The following is a 14775-nucleotide window of genomic DNA, read 5'->3' as shown; positions in this document are numbered from 1 at the left end:
GGACAACAGGGGTGTGCCACCATGTCTGGCTAATTTTTAAAACTTTTTATAGGAACGAGGTCTCACTATGTTGCCCAGGCTAGTCTTGAACTCCCAGGCTCAAGCAATTCTCCTGCCTTGGCCTCCCAAAGCGCTGAGATTATAGGCATGAGGTACTGCATCTAGCTTATAGTAACCTTCTTACTATCTATATGTATTCTATAACATCATGGTATATATCTTCATTATACACAATAAACTTTATTTGAAAAGAAGAAAAAAAACCCAGAGGGGCCTTTTAAAACTGCAAAGTAAGACAGATCTGCCTGCTCAAAGGCCACTGCGTCTGACCTGAGGGTGGTCTTTCCTCCCTGGAATTTCAAAGGCATCGGGTTGACTGGGAACCACCCAGAAACCCTGCCAAGGACCTTTTGCAAATTATATGAATGACCGTGGTTCCTGGTGGAAAAACTCCCAATAGTTCTTGGGAATCTAGGCCTCAGTTTCTTCATCTGTGAAATAGAGAATAGTTTACAATGTTCCCCGAAGTCCACTGAAAGCTAAGTAAAGAGCTCAGAACTGGGTGTTGGGGTCCTGGCTTCTGCCTTCTCAGGCCTTGTTTTTCCCCATCTACATGATGAAGAGACAACCTTTGAAGCTTGGCACATAGGAGATGCTCATACCACATGGGAAGGAAGGATATTAAACAAAAGGACTCGCCCTCATTACAGACACCCTGGAGCCCCAGGGCTGGAAGAGGAGTGGAGGTTTTTAAAAAATAGAGTTAATTCAAGTGTGTCCTAGAATGTCCACCAGTACCCAGAGACTTACTTGTTAAGCCTGTGGCCCCCCCCCGGGTCTCTTTGCAACCAAAATCTGATTTAAACTCGCCCTCTAAGAGATTCTGATGCATGTTCAAGTTTGAGAACCATCATTCTAGTTCCATCTAATGATGGAAACTCCTCTGTAATATCTGCAATGTTTACTGTCCAGCTTTGCTACTTACCACCATCACCAGAGGGCTCATTCCCCACCAAGACAACCCCTTCCAAACAGACAGCTTTGCCCATGGTTAAGTTCTTCCATGTCCTGAGCTGAAATGTGGCTAACTACAGCTTGCTGAGGTTAGCCCAGCTCCGAGCTCTGGCTCCTGCTTCTGCCCTGCGAAGGTCCCTCAGAGACAGGAAGACCTGGGCTGCTCTTTTCCAGCTGTGCCCCTGGGGCAGAATTTCCTGTCCTTTCCCATCCTGGTCGCTTCTGCTGCCCGTTCCCCAGGCAGTCACCATCTCTCACACGGTGGGAGCCAGCAACTAAACAGGGTCCCGTGCGGTCTGTCCAGCTTGGCCATCAGCCCTTCTGGCTGGACACAACTCCGTCATTAACACAGATACTCCTGAGCTTCGGTTGAACTCCTTTTTGGGGTCTGCGGACCTCCTGAGTCCCCCCCCACCAGCCCCTCCCAAGTCCCGAGAGACAGGGTCTTATTGACATGCAAGTGTCATCAGGTATAGTAACACTCACCTCTTGACCACCCCAAAAGGGGCATGGGGCCGAGAGGTTTTCTGTGGTAGGAAAGGATGGGGGTCTTGCTTTGTTGTCCAGGCTGGAGTGCAGTGGCACATTCATAGCTCACTGTAACTTCTAACTCCTGGGCTTAAGTGATCCTCCTGCCTCAGCCTCCTGAGTAGTTTAGGATTACAGGTGTGAGCCACCATGCCCAGCTAATTAATTTTTTTTTTTTTTCTGTAAAGACCGCGTCTCACTATGTTGCCCAGGCTGGTATTGAACTCCTAGGCTCAAGCGATCCTCCTGCCTTGGCCTCCCAAAGTGCTAGGATTACAGGCGTGAGCCACTGTGTACAGTTGGGTCCAAGAATTTAAAGAAGCAAAAGCCACTGGCTTTGGCCACACTTGGAAGGTTTGGAAATGGAACGTTGAAAGGTCACTGTCAGCTCTTTGTGGTCACGGTTCTGGGGGGCAAATCCTCTCGTGTTGGACATTCATTCTGGCAGCTTCTTGACAACCTCTTTCCACAGGGTGGAGAATTTTCTCAAAATTAAATCTCTGGCTCTTTGCTCCCTAATGAAATTGATTTCTGCCTTGACAGACAACAAAGCTTTCATTTTATTATTTGGCTTGGGTTTGACCACATTAATTATTGCTGTTTCTTTTTCCCCCTGCACGTCTGCAAGTAATTGAGTTCCACAAAGTTACTTACTATAGGAACTGATTGCTTCCTGAAAACACAGATCCCACAGAAGTAAAACAGGCAACCCTAGCTTCTTCAGAGATGACATTTTGGTTAGGGTTGGAGCAATTCAGAACAGGAAAATGTATTTTCCTAGCCTGAAAATCTGAACTCAACATGGAGTTATGCGAATATTTGGAGACTGTGAGTCTGAAATGTGGGTGTCTGGGTCACACCATCTCCTGCGTTTGCTGCCTCAGTCATCTTACCATCGATGTGTCAGAATCCTACACTGCCTCGAGTTTCTAATCACTGTTACTGGCATCATTCTTCCTGCCTCTGAGTACACTCTGCAGACGCCTGTTCAAGCTATACCAGGAGCTAAGAAAAGCCTGCCCGGCACCGTACAAATGCGTTTCTCCCTGCGAGGTTGTGTTCGGCCTTGGTGGGGCATACGCCTTTAGTGCCAGGAGGAAATGACAGGCACACGGCTTGCTCTCTGGCAGACTGGAAAGTGGTGGGGAGTTGTTGAAGGAATGGAGGGCTGGGATGTAGAGCACTGGTGTGGCCACAGGTGAGCCCCTCATCTCTCTGAGCCCGTCTCCTTCAGTGTAAAGTGAGTTGCTGTGGGGAGTGAGAGAGAGCTGACTAGGGCTTCAGAGTGTACAAAATCGTGGTCCTGGACCATGACTGCATTTATGCCTCACAACAATCCTGAGATGTAGGAACTATTACTCTCCCCATTGTACAGATGCAGAAATGGGAGGCCACACAGCTAGTAAGATGCAGAATCGAGATCTGAACCAGGGAGGGATTCCAGCTCCAGGTGGTCTACCTTCTTAGCCACGATACTCTATGCTCTTTCTCTACCGAGCCAATTAAAGTACCCCCAAATAACTGAGGCACAGAGAAGTTACAAAGAAAAGCTCAAGACAGAGCTGGAACCAGAAATGCGTTTCCTAACTCCATAGCCAATGAGCTTCCTGCTTTGCCTCATTAAAGAAAAAAAAAATCTCTATTATAGGCCGGGCGACTTTAGGAGGCCAAGGCAGGCAGATCACCTGATGTCAGGAGTTCGAGACCAGCCTGACCAACATGGTGAAACCCCGTCTCTACTAAAAAAAAAAAAAAAAAAAAAAAAAAAAACAACAATTAGCTGGGCGTGGTGGTGCACACCTGTAATCCCAGCTACTCTGGAGGCCGAGGCAGGAGAATTGCTTGAACTTGGGAGGCAGAGGTTGCAGTGAGCCGAGATAGCGCCATTGCACTCCAGCCCGGGCGACAGAGCGGGACTCTTGTCTCAAAAAACAAAACCAAACCAAACCAAACACCATTATAAAAGAGATTCACTGTGGAAAATCCAGAAAACACAAATCCAAAATAAAAAGAAGATAAAAACCTGCCATTTCATCACCACAGATAGTGGTTAATCACAATTTGGCATAGTGCCTTCCTGTATTTTTCCCACACACATGTGTACATGCATGTGATATACGGCTACCGACTGGGATGACCTTTGCAATCTGATTTTATTACAATCATGGCTCATTTTGAATGTTGTGATTATTTTTCTCTCAAATATAATCTCCAAATGTTTCCTGAGTACCTATCATGTGCCAGGCCCTCTGGGGTGTTGAGACCGAAAGACACATTCCCAAAGGAACGCTCAGCCAAGAAAGGTTCCTAGCAGATGACAAATTATTTCACACTACAACCCTGAGGGTCAAAATCAGATGTTAGATGGCAAATTTAGAAAGCAAGGTCCCAGGGTTTATGTACCTAGATTTTTTCCTGGGGGGTTTCTAGTAAAAACTGGAAAATCTGCTAGACAAATTCTAGAAGAGCTGTAACATTTTATGCACCTCAACCTCAAAACAAAAACTGGGTGACATTTTACAAAACAGAGAGAGGCTCTGTCACTTCCAAAGGAAAACTGAACAGCTGGCCACCCTAGCCAAGTTGGGACCTTAGGGAGGAAGGACACTGCATAGGGCCTTTCCTCTAATCTCCAACCTAAATGTCCTTGTACTTCGCTGTTGCTTCCCCATAACTTCCCCAGTTTTCTCCTCTCAAACATCTTAACATCTGAAGTCCTCCTTAACTGGCTCCTCCTCCAGGAAGACTTCCAAGATGCCCCTACTCAGACTACTTTCTTCCTCCCTCGCTTTGTCTTCTGCCACACCTCTGTCCATCACAGTACTTCCCTACTGTCCTATCTCCTTGTCTGGACTGTGAGCTTAGAGGCTGACATGTCTTTGTCTCCTCACCCAGCTGACAGCCCAGGGCACAATAAGAGCTCAGTGGTGAAAGCCATGCTGCTGACTTGTCTATAAGCCCCACCCTGAAAGCCTGTGCTTAAAACTTGGCAGGGTGATCTCCAAGCTGCCTGAGGCCAAAAGCAGAGTGTGGATTTTCCAAAGGAAATGGCAAAAATAAAATAAAATTAAAATTAAAAAATGGTTTTAATTAAAGCATTTGGAATAAGCTGGCTTTGCCAAACCCAATTGTTTCTGATATTCCTCTTGGGTGAAATAATCTTTAAAAAGATAAGAAAAAAAAAAAAAAGCAAAGCATTATTAAAAGTGGCAGAAAACACTCGTGCTGGAAGGAGGATGGAGACTGCTCACAGGGGAGCTTTCTAGAGAAGAGCAGGTGCAAGACATAGACCCGCGGATGGAACGGCCTCTGCTCCAACAGAGGGCAAGGGCGCGTGCGTGCGAGTGTGCCGCACACACAACAAAACCTCATTTTATAGCCCTAGCATTTGAACTGCGGGAGTGAAGACGAGGGCTATAAAATTTGACATCTGATTTTATAAATCTGTCTCAAGTACTGACAATGTCTGTGGAGAAAATGAGAGAAGAAAATACCGTGCTTACGGGGCTCCAAAGGGTGATAATCCTGGGGTGGGAGCTGGGACTTCTGGGGGCTCTACCAGCAGCCTTCCACAGGACCTCAGGAAGGTCCTCTTGCCTTCCTGTGCCTCAGTTGACCCCACCAGGGTCTTGACCTGGATGATTCAACTCCCTTTGGGCTCTGACTCCCCAAAGGTCTGGGGAACAGTCAGGCCCTGTCTTAACACTGGGATTTTACCAAGTGAAGTTAGTTGCTTCAAGCCCCACCAAATGCCTCCAGGTAAGGGCCAATCATGTTTCCTGTGGGGCCTTTGCATCGCTTACCAAGCTATCAGTAAAATAAGCCCCTACAGCACAAAGGCTCTGCAAACGACCCTACCTGCATCTGTGCAGCCTCTCAGAGTTTACAAGAGCTTCCACTGCCATTGCAAATCTGGGCCTCAGGGCTGAGAGGCTGAGACGGGAAGTGACTCACTGGTGACCTCCTGGCTGGTAGGAATGGTGGGATTCAGGCTGTAATCCCCGGGCTCCTGATCACAGCCTTCCTCTCCATGCAGCCACCCTTTCACTGATGGCAGATGTGACGTCTGCAGCTGTCCTTGTGGCCTTCCCTGCAGCACCCTGTATGCCTTCTCCCAAGTCGCCAACCAACTCATTCCCAGATGGCTTTTGCAAAAATATTGTTAAATAATTCAAATTAACAAGATGTTAGAAATGTGATTGGAAGGAAATGTTTTTCTCATTTGGAGAGACCACCCAGTGCCTCAGAAGGCAACTGTCCCAGGGCACGAGAGGTTTCCTGGAGACGGACGGGCAGTTGGAATGGTTCCCTGGTGGCGGAGCCGCACAGGCAGATTTATGTAGGCTGATATGAGACAATTAAAAACCGGCTGGAAATGTAATCGGGGCTGCTCAGATGCTGGAGAAGACCAGGGAGCTCCGGTAAAACAAAGGGCACTGCTGCATCCCTGGCTCAGACGGGAGACGCAGCAGTCCAGGGAGGGAACCCCAGCCTGTTGACGGGCACGTCTGGCACTGCCAGGTTGGGGGGTGGTGCACTGGGCCGTGAACTGGCAGAGTGAGGCAGAATGAGTGCAGGCACCTCTTGCCTCTGCGTTTTGGGCAGCAGTGGGAAGGGGGAAGCTGAGCTGCAGGGAGTCTGTTTTCCTGGGTCTTTTCCAGGTCTACATTGCAGCCGGGAGCGCCACTATCCACCCAGCTGCTCCGAAATCTGGATGTGGTCCTTGACTCCTCACTCCTCCTCCCTCTCATCAATTCTACCTCCACACACCTCTCCTTTCTACTCCCACTGCCCTAGTAGTCCTTCACTCCTGATCTATCACACACCCAGGGCCAGATAGGGCTTCCTAAACTTCTCTCTCATCAGGTATGTAGGCCGCCTGCCACTGGCCCCTCTGAATTGGCCTTGGCCTCCTACTTTGCTACCAGATAGTCTCAGCATCATCAGCCTAGCACCTGAGTGCAAATGGAGAATTTCTAAGCTTAGCTGGAGCAAATGGCTGAGAAGGGTCAGGTAAGAACAGTGCTCCAGGAGCTGGGCATGCTCAGCCTCTGCCCCTCCCTGACAACATGGCCTTAGACAGGTTCCTAAGCCTCTGTTTCCTCTTCTGTAAAGTAGGAGCAATGAGTTGCGCTTTCTTCACAGCTGCTTGAGGGCTGGACCCAGAGAAGAAACTAGACTCTTCCATTTGGGTCATGGATGCTGACACTGTTGGCTCAGAACCAGCCCCTCCGGTTTCAGGTCTCTGGGCTTTCTCCATGTCACCACTGCCTGGGGAAAGGTGTCTGAGAAATGCTGGGCACAGGGCTCATGGTCACAGGTCCTGTCAGAAAATCCAGCTTAGGTCCAGAGACCTGGTTGGCTATTGGCTGGGCTTCTCAGTGCCTGCTAGAGAGGAATGGGGGTGTTTCTATTCCGAGAGACCCCACAAGGTAGAAAGAGGCCTCGAGCTGTGTTGCAATCTCATCTCTTTACTCATTAACTGTGACGTAATGTGAACACCAGTTTCTTTATCTGTAAAAATGATGGCAATGGTTGCTACTCTTCTTGAACATACTATCACAGTGTGAAAGCTGGCTATTCCCAAATATCAGGCCCTGTGCTGGGCATGCTGACCCGTATCACCTCACTCATATGTTACAGCAGCCCAGAGCAGGTGGCGGGGCAGGATTTACACTTGCTGCGCTAGAGAGTAAACACAGGGCTCAGAGAACAGGCAGAACTCAAACTAGGGTCTGTCTGAACCCTTCAGAAAGGAAGGGTGCAAATCATGGTGACTAGTTTGGCATCCCGTAACTTGTCAGAGGCAGAGCTAGGATTTGAACCCAGGTCTCCTGGGCATAGGCCCAGGGCTGTTCCTACACTCTCCACCCCCACTGCACCAGAATCACCAAAGCACCAGGCTCGGAGTCCAGGAGAGGTGCCAGTCTAATGTTGAGGGTGGCATCCTTGGCAATGTTTTACCACCAGCAGGGCACATTTTCTCAGTAATTCTGAATAAAGGGAAATGTCATCTAATATTCCTCACAGTGTCCTCTCAATGGTGCCCTCTCTTATCCTGCAAGGCATCTGCACATTCTAAAGTTCACTGTTCTCATTTAGTCCTCTGCAAAAAGCGTTTGAGGAGTCTGTTTTGCCTACAGCAGCGGCTTCTAATTGTGGCATTTCTTTTAAACCTTTTAGAATGAGAAAACAGAAGCACGCTAATTGAGCAGAAAGTTCATTTTTCCTCCATCAGCCCTGAAAGGACATGAAATCCTCCATGTGATAAGAGCAAAGAGACAGACCCCCTCTTCCCCCACCACCCACCCCTGCTGCCCTGACTCAGGCTGGCTCAAACGCTGCTAGCAAACAGGGCCTGCTGGGAAAGCCAGAGGCAGGCAAGCTTCTTCCTCTTTCTGGGCCTCAGTATCTCCACTTGTTCAAGATATTGGACCAGAAAATCAAAAAAGTCTCCTTCTGTTCCCTAAACCCCAAGATTTCTGCTCAGGGTACTCCTGGAGCTGCTACCTTGACTGGCTGCCAACATGCTTCCCTATGAGATGAGGAGGCCAGACCACAAGTTCGGAAGATGAGCAGGAGAGCTGGAGGGGCAGCAGCATGGTGATGAAAAAGGATACCTGTTGAGTGGTCATTATCTCCAGCTCCTGATGAGCAACTAGGAGGTCAGAAAAGTTCACTCATTCATCCAAGGTCACACCAAAGCACAATGTACAGAGTGCAAGAGAGGTGAGAGGTTCAAGACAGGTTATCCAGGAAGAGGGGAGCCCGGATTGGACTCCAGCTCTGTGAGATTCTCTAGCATTCTTTCCAGCTGTAGCCAATAAAATCTAGAACCCATCATCATAAAGGACAGTGGATGTGGGCACAGATGGAGACTTCCAGGTTGAACCCAGACAATTTGCAATGCACTGGGCCACACCGAGCTCTTTCCCCAACAACCTGTGGCTCTCTGAGGTCCATAATAAAGATATTTGAGCTGCCACTGATAGAGCACTCATTATATGCTGGGGCATACGCTAAGCACTTCACATATATTGTCTCTTCATTAATACACCTGTGAAACCCATTTTATAGATGAGAAAACCAAGGCTCAGAGATGTTCAGTCCCTTTGCCCAACACTACGCTGTTAGTATGTGGCGGAGCTGGGTTTCAAGAGCCTAAGCCAAGATCCAGGGCCATTGTCTTCACCGCTGTGCAGAGCTCCCTCTGTTGGGGGGGGTCATGGGGCACATGGCCAGGAGCTCAGGGCCCCTGCAACCACAGCTGAGCAGTGTGGGGGTCCCGAGGCGAGCAGTACTGTACCCAAGCTGCACACACCTGCCTTCCCTGAAGTTTGCTCTTAAAAGGCTTCATCATCCCTGCAGGGGCCTGGCTGGGGAATACAGTGACCGACTAAGTCCACTGTCAGGTATTCAGGTATGCTGGGGCTGTGCGGGGAACTCAACAATGGCCAGGGAGGTCCCACTGTGGCCTTGCAGGGACCGTCCTGGTGGCTCACACATGGGAGCAAGCAATCACCACGGAGTTAGGTGTCTGGAGTCTCAGATGTTAACCCAACAAGGCGATGCTTAGACAGCAGAAGGAAGTGGAGACTTGCTCCCTGCTGATAGATGAGGGGAGAGCAGCCTTTCCTCATATCCCCACTCCCACCCGCCCCCAAACCTTTATTATTTCTTGCTCCTAGCTGTCAGCAGCAACAAACTAAGATTAATCACTTGCCTGCCTGGACCCAGACATGCCTACGGTTTGAAAACTCTCTCCTTTGCTATATTAATCAATGAAGGGACAGACAAAAGAAAAACAACCCTAACTGCCATGCACCCCCAGTGCCCCTCAGCTCTTCTTGGCCCTGTTACACCCATCCAACCTCCTCCGGAGCTACAGGAGGTATTTGCCGGCTGAAGACTGAGTACCCAGCAGTCAACACAAACCCGGCTGCTCTAAGCCGGATACACATCGATGTCATCAAGCAATCTGAAGGACAGGAGGCAAGTTCTTGATAATGTCCTGCTCCTCCTCCCCTCCTTGGAGGAGATGGGACCTTCCTGCCATCCTTGGACTGAGAGGAAAGTGGTCTAGTCATGGAACCCTTAAACTGGAAACAAGTTTATTAATCAGACCCCAGACCCTCATTTTATCGATGCAAGTGGAGAAGATACCTGCGAGATACCTGCCCAAGTCATCTAGTGCAGCAGGGACAGCCTGGACTCACCCAGGGCTCTGTCCACTCTGCTGCTTCCGTGGTGATTTCTGAAGGCTCTGGAAAAGCTGGGAGAAGCAAAGACTGGTATACACTGAGCACCATCTATGTGTAGGGCTTATCTGCCAAGCCTTACTTCTTGCTGAGGCAAGCATCCCGTGATGCTCAGGAAGGTACAGTACCTTGCCTAGCATCAGGTGCGGGAAAGAGACGGAAGCAGGACTTGGATTCAGGTATCTGACTGCAGAGCCTATGTTGTCCCTCTCCATCTTGAAAAGGGCTGCCTCGGTCTCCTGGGATGCCTGCCCACATGCTGTTCGCCTTCTGGACTCCTACATCAGGCCCCTCCCCAGCTCTTGGTCTGTGCCAGTTCACGTGGCATGTGTAGGGACATGGCGGGGAAGGGGGGGATCATTGGGCGGATGGGGAGGCAGAAGCTGCGTCCCTCCTCGTCAGTACTCATGGGCCCCCTAGTTCACTCATGGTTCTAGAATACAGCCCTGACAATAGCACTGCATCCTGCTTCAAACCTTGAGGACTCCCTGCTGCCTCACAGGTAAAGCCCCGACCTCTCCACCTGGTGATCAGGGCTACAACTCTCTTGGGCTCAGATGAATGTGTCATTTTTTGTTCTTATGCAAGCTCCGCCCTGCCCTGTCTCTGGGCCCATTCTCTCTGCAGCCTGCCTTTTCTCCCCCATCCGTGGGTCCAAGACCTGCTAATCCTTCACATTCCCCTTCCTGGTTCCTTCCCTCTTTCATAGCCTGGAAACTTTCACAGACAGAGTACTTTCTACTTCGGGCAGCCCTGAACACATTCTCCGTGAGTTACAGGTGTAAGTGTCTTCCTTTCCTTGTCAGGCTGTGAGCTCCTGCAGAGCTACAGGTCATTCAGTAACTGACACTGGACGGGGCAGAGCTCACGGGCTGGGCTGGAGAGGCTGTGAACAACCAAGTGCCACAGCATGATGGAAACAGGCCAGACCCCAGAGGTGTCTCCTTAGGTCACGTTTGCAAGATGCCGAGCAATTTGCCTTCGGGGATTAGAAAGCCAAAGGTCCCTCCGTAAGGACTCTATGTAGCCATTACCTCCACTGGCTTTGGGACTCTCACCACCTCATCCAAGCAGGGGCTGGGTCCTTGTCAAAGCTGCTGACTGCAGAGGCCTCAGAGGTGCCACTCAGTGCCCCTTCCCATGGGTCACACAGGATCCCTGCTCCATGAGGGCAGAGCCTGCCCAGCAGAAGTGGAGGCCACAGCACTCACCCCGCCTCCCTGCTGTCTGCCCCCAGCTAGAAGTCCCCCAGTCTTTGAAGTCCTTCCCTCATCTTGTCCACATTCCTTTGCAAAAACTCACCAAACCAGAACTTGCGAAGACTCATTCACAGGCCAAAGTGCCTGAAGAGCCTTCTAATGAGATTTTTTTCAAGGCTTTTCATCCCTTTCCTCCACTGCCAGCCTTTCCAGAGACAGGAAACTGTGTTAAGAGTTTGACATTTTCTTGCCAATTTCTCAGCTCAACCCTTTGCTCCCTGAGGCTGGAGTGAGAGTATCCAGGGGCCAGTGGTGGGTGCCAGGTCAATGAGCTGGCGGGCAGCCAAGGGAGAGAGTTCTGCAGGCAGGAGGGGATAAGGAAAGTGTTCAAGAGCAATCAGGCAGAATCGCCAAAGACGATTCACAGGTGGGGGCCCCTGCCATGGAGGGGGCTCTGAGATGTGATGAGGTGTGCAGGCGCCACTGTGGGTCACTGCAAGTGCAGAAAGCTGGGGGGTGGGATGCAGACAGGTGGCAGCTTGGGCTGATCCAGGGACCTGTCTGGTCACCACAGTGGGAAGCTGTCACCATCTCTGTGGTCAGTGATCAGCTGCCAGCCGGGCAGCCTTACACCAACCCTAAATCCCTTCTGGGTGTCAGTTTCCCCACCCATGAAGCAAAGGGACTGGAGTAAATGGGTCTCAAGCACTTCTAGGTTTGACGTCAGAAGACCTTTCGACTGAGTGTAAGGAATGCCGGGGAGGAGATGGGAGGACATGGCTGGGACCCATGGCCTCCACTCCAGTCTTGGCTCTGCTGTGGACCCTGGCAGGCATTCAGCTTCCCCCAGCCTAAGATGAGGAAGAAAATGCCTCGCAGAAGGACCCTGGTGAGTGCAACCTGCACGTCAGTGGCCCCATCACTGAGAACTGCATCTCAACTCTTCTGGGAGCCCCCGAGACCCGCCAAGGCTCTCCTGCACCTCCATGGCTCTGCCTGGGCTGTCCCCTCTACTTGAGCTTCCCTGCTAGCTGTCCCTGTCTGGGGAACACCTGCCTTCTCTTGAAGGTTCAGGTGCAGCCTTCTCCCTGCAGCTTCTCCTGACTCTCTGTGGCAGGGACTGCCCACCCACACGCCAGCTCTGGGCTCCCAAGACCCCTTGTGCAGACCTGTGTACAACAAGACACAGGCTGGCCTGGCCAGGCTGAGCCCCTGGAGGCTGGGCCTGACTGTTCTCACCTCTGGACTCTCTCTGATGCCCAGCCCAGTGGCTGGTACAGAGGGCTCTGAAAAATATCTGCTGAGGGAAGGGTGCACAGGGTGTCCTCTGAGGCTGAACTCCCCCAGATCCTTTCTTCACCCTAGAACACCCTCAGGGCAGGACAAACTCACATGAAAATGGCCAGAGGTGGATAACAAGCATAGCTGGAATTCCAATGTCAATTTGCACCAAGCTCCTGACAGTGTCAAGAATGCCATTCCCCACCCACCCCTGCCAGGCAGGCCGTGAGTATTTGAGAGATCAGGCCCCTCACTTGGTGGCTGGCAAAGATGGTGCTTGCTCCAGGCAGCCAGGACATGCAGTACCAGGACGGTTCCCCTTGCGGTTGAGGTGATTCATTCCAGGGCGTTGCTCCCCAACCAGCAGCTGGACTGGTCATCGGGAGCTGGGGCTCCTCTGGGAAACAAGTTCATCTCCCCTGAGTGGGCTGCCTGGCTCAGCCATAGGATGCCTAGCCCAGCCCACCTCCCCAATTCTGGCATTCTTCAGGGGAAAGCTGGGCAGGTGAGAACAACCCCAGCCTTTGGAGGTGGTGATCTAATGCCTCTAGATCTGCATGCAAAACTAGACCTCACCTCCAGCTCCTCTGGGCTCGGATGGGTCACCCAAATGACAGTTCCTGATAATGAGGTCCATGGGATGGGTGCAGGAAGGCAAACACAGAGTCTGATGGTAGAGGCTGCTGGGCTGCCTTCCCGGGCTGCCTTCCCAGTCTCCCTCCACCTCCTCCCCACACCTGGGAGGTGCAGGTGGTCCAGCCCACAGATGGGGACATGGGGAGAGTTAGAGAACCCCTGATGTCATTGGTGGAGGTGGCCTTAGAGCCCATTAAAGCCCAGCTCCCAACTGGACAGATGTAGGCGAAGAAACTTGGTCACACAGGGAGCAGCAAGTGGCAGGACAGGACTCCTATCCAGAATTCTGGACAATGGGTCCTTCCTGTGGCTCTTAAAAATGGACTTCAATCAAACTGAAGGGCTGATCCCAGGAAACAGGGGCAGGGTTATGGGAATCACACTAGATAACACTGACACAGCACTGTCTGGGCTGGGAACACTGTCTGTCAGCAGCTCATTGCCATACGCAGTGCACAGATGAGGACACTGAGGCCCCTATGGCGTGACTGGCCAAGGCCACAAGGCCAGTGAGTGCAGGCCAGGCATGAGGCCCGTCCCCTGCCTTCCCCACCAAACACAGCCGGGCCCTTGGGACTACATGTCTACGCTGTGAGGGCAGAATCAACGTGTCGTCGAGGGTGGTCCTACCCTCTAGGGAATGGCACACCCCAGCGAGGAGGGGAAATTACGCTCCTGGCCCTCTGAGCCCCACTGTGAGCTGGCATCTGGGCCTGCTTTTATAACTGAGGGTACACTGCATACGGGATTGAGAAACGTATTCTGCAGGAGACAGCTGGTGCTATTACTTCTGCCACTGGGTCTAGGTTCCTTGTGTGCTCCCTGGTTGGGACCTCAGCCCTGGCACATCCTGGGTACTCAATAGGCTGCTGTTCCCTCGAAGGCAGGTCTGCACTGGAGTCACCACAGGGCCCCAGTGCCAGCCAGGCAGGCCCTCAGTTCAAGGGCTCAGCACTTCCCCACCTCTGCCTGGATGAACAGGAAGCTAGAGCAGCTGATGGGGCTCTGACCCTCTAGGATGAATGGCCCGGCTTGGCATGGAGTGCTCTGTCTTGTCCTCCCTGATCCTTTCATGGAGGCCCCTCCAGGCCAGGCCCCCAGCCACAGGGATTCCAGGAGTAATGAGGTTCACTGAGGAACTCAGAGACAGATGCGGAGGGAGACAGAGTGATAACCCCAAATGACCAGTGCCCCAGAGAGTCCCTGGCGCACTGAGGAAGCCCAGTATGCAGGGAAGGCTGGTGACACTGAGTCCTGTTGCTGATGCCACCTGCTTCCTTTACCTCTCACAGCCCAGAAGAGCGCCATTCACCTTGACGGCCCCATCAGCATGCCTGGTGGTGTGCAGGCCCCCCTGCCGCTGTCCTCTCCTCAGTCCAATTCCGCTCCTCTGGCTTTGGCCACCTTCTGCCCAGCCCCAGTTGCAGTTTAGCATATTGAACTTTCCTCGGCTGCTATAACCGACCCAATTCTTTCAGCCATCAGGTCTGATGGCAGACAACGAATTATGCAGGCGCCAGCAGCCTGGAGAAGAGCAAGGTACCTATTTCTTGTTTGTCTTGAGTGCCCTACCCACTGGGCTAGAAGTTCCCTCTGCAACCTCTCTGGTTAGGCAGTGGTCCAGCCTTTGGTCTTATTCCCCTAGTGATGACAGGCTCACTATCTTAAGGCAGCTTGGGTAGCTCTAATTCTTGATCTGCTCTGGCTGTTAGGAAACTTTTCCTCTTGCAGAGCTGGAATCTGTCTATGTATTGTCTGCCCACAAGCCCCGTGTCTGCACATCGGCTCCCTCTGCCCTGACAGTCCTTGAGAGATGCACAGTCCCCGCCCCGTGTCCACACGCTCTCTCTTCTCTAGGT

General features: G+C 51.5%; 1 protein-coding gene and 1 non-coding gene across 2 annotated transcripts in view; both read right to left on the bottom strand.

Moving 5' to 3' along the window:
* Positions 1 to 14775, bottom strand: part of SHB (SH2 domain containing adaptor protein B) — a 150424-nt gene that overhangs the window by 13611 nt on the left and 122038 nt on the right. The gene's annotated exons all lie outside the window — the stretch shown is intronic.
* Positions 3960 to 4021, bottom strand: LOC129044780 (U7 small nuclear RNA). Its single transcript, XR_008504777.1, has one exon. It is a non-coding gene; the product is annotated as a U7 small nuclear RNA (small nuclear RNA).

This window comes from Pongo pygmaeus, chromosome 13 (assembly GCF_028885625.2).
Source record: "Pongo pygmaeus isolate AG05252 chromosome 13, NHGRI_mPonPyg2-v2.0_pri, whole genome shotgun sequence".
Taxonomy (NCBI): Eukaryota; Metazoa; Chordata; class Mammalia; order Primates; family Hominidae; genus Pongo; species Pongo pygmaeus.
The sequence above is the reverse complement of the archived record's forward strand: the minus strand, read 5'-3'. Positions and strand labels throughout refer to the sequence as shown.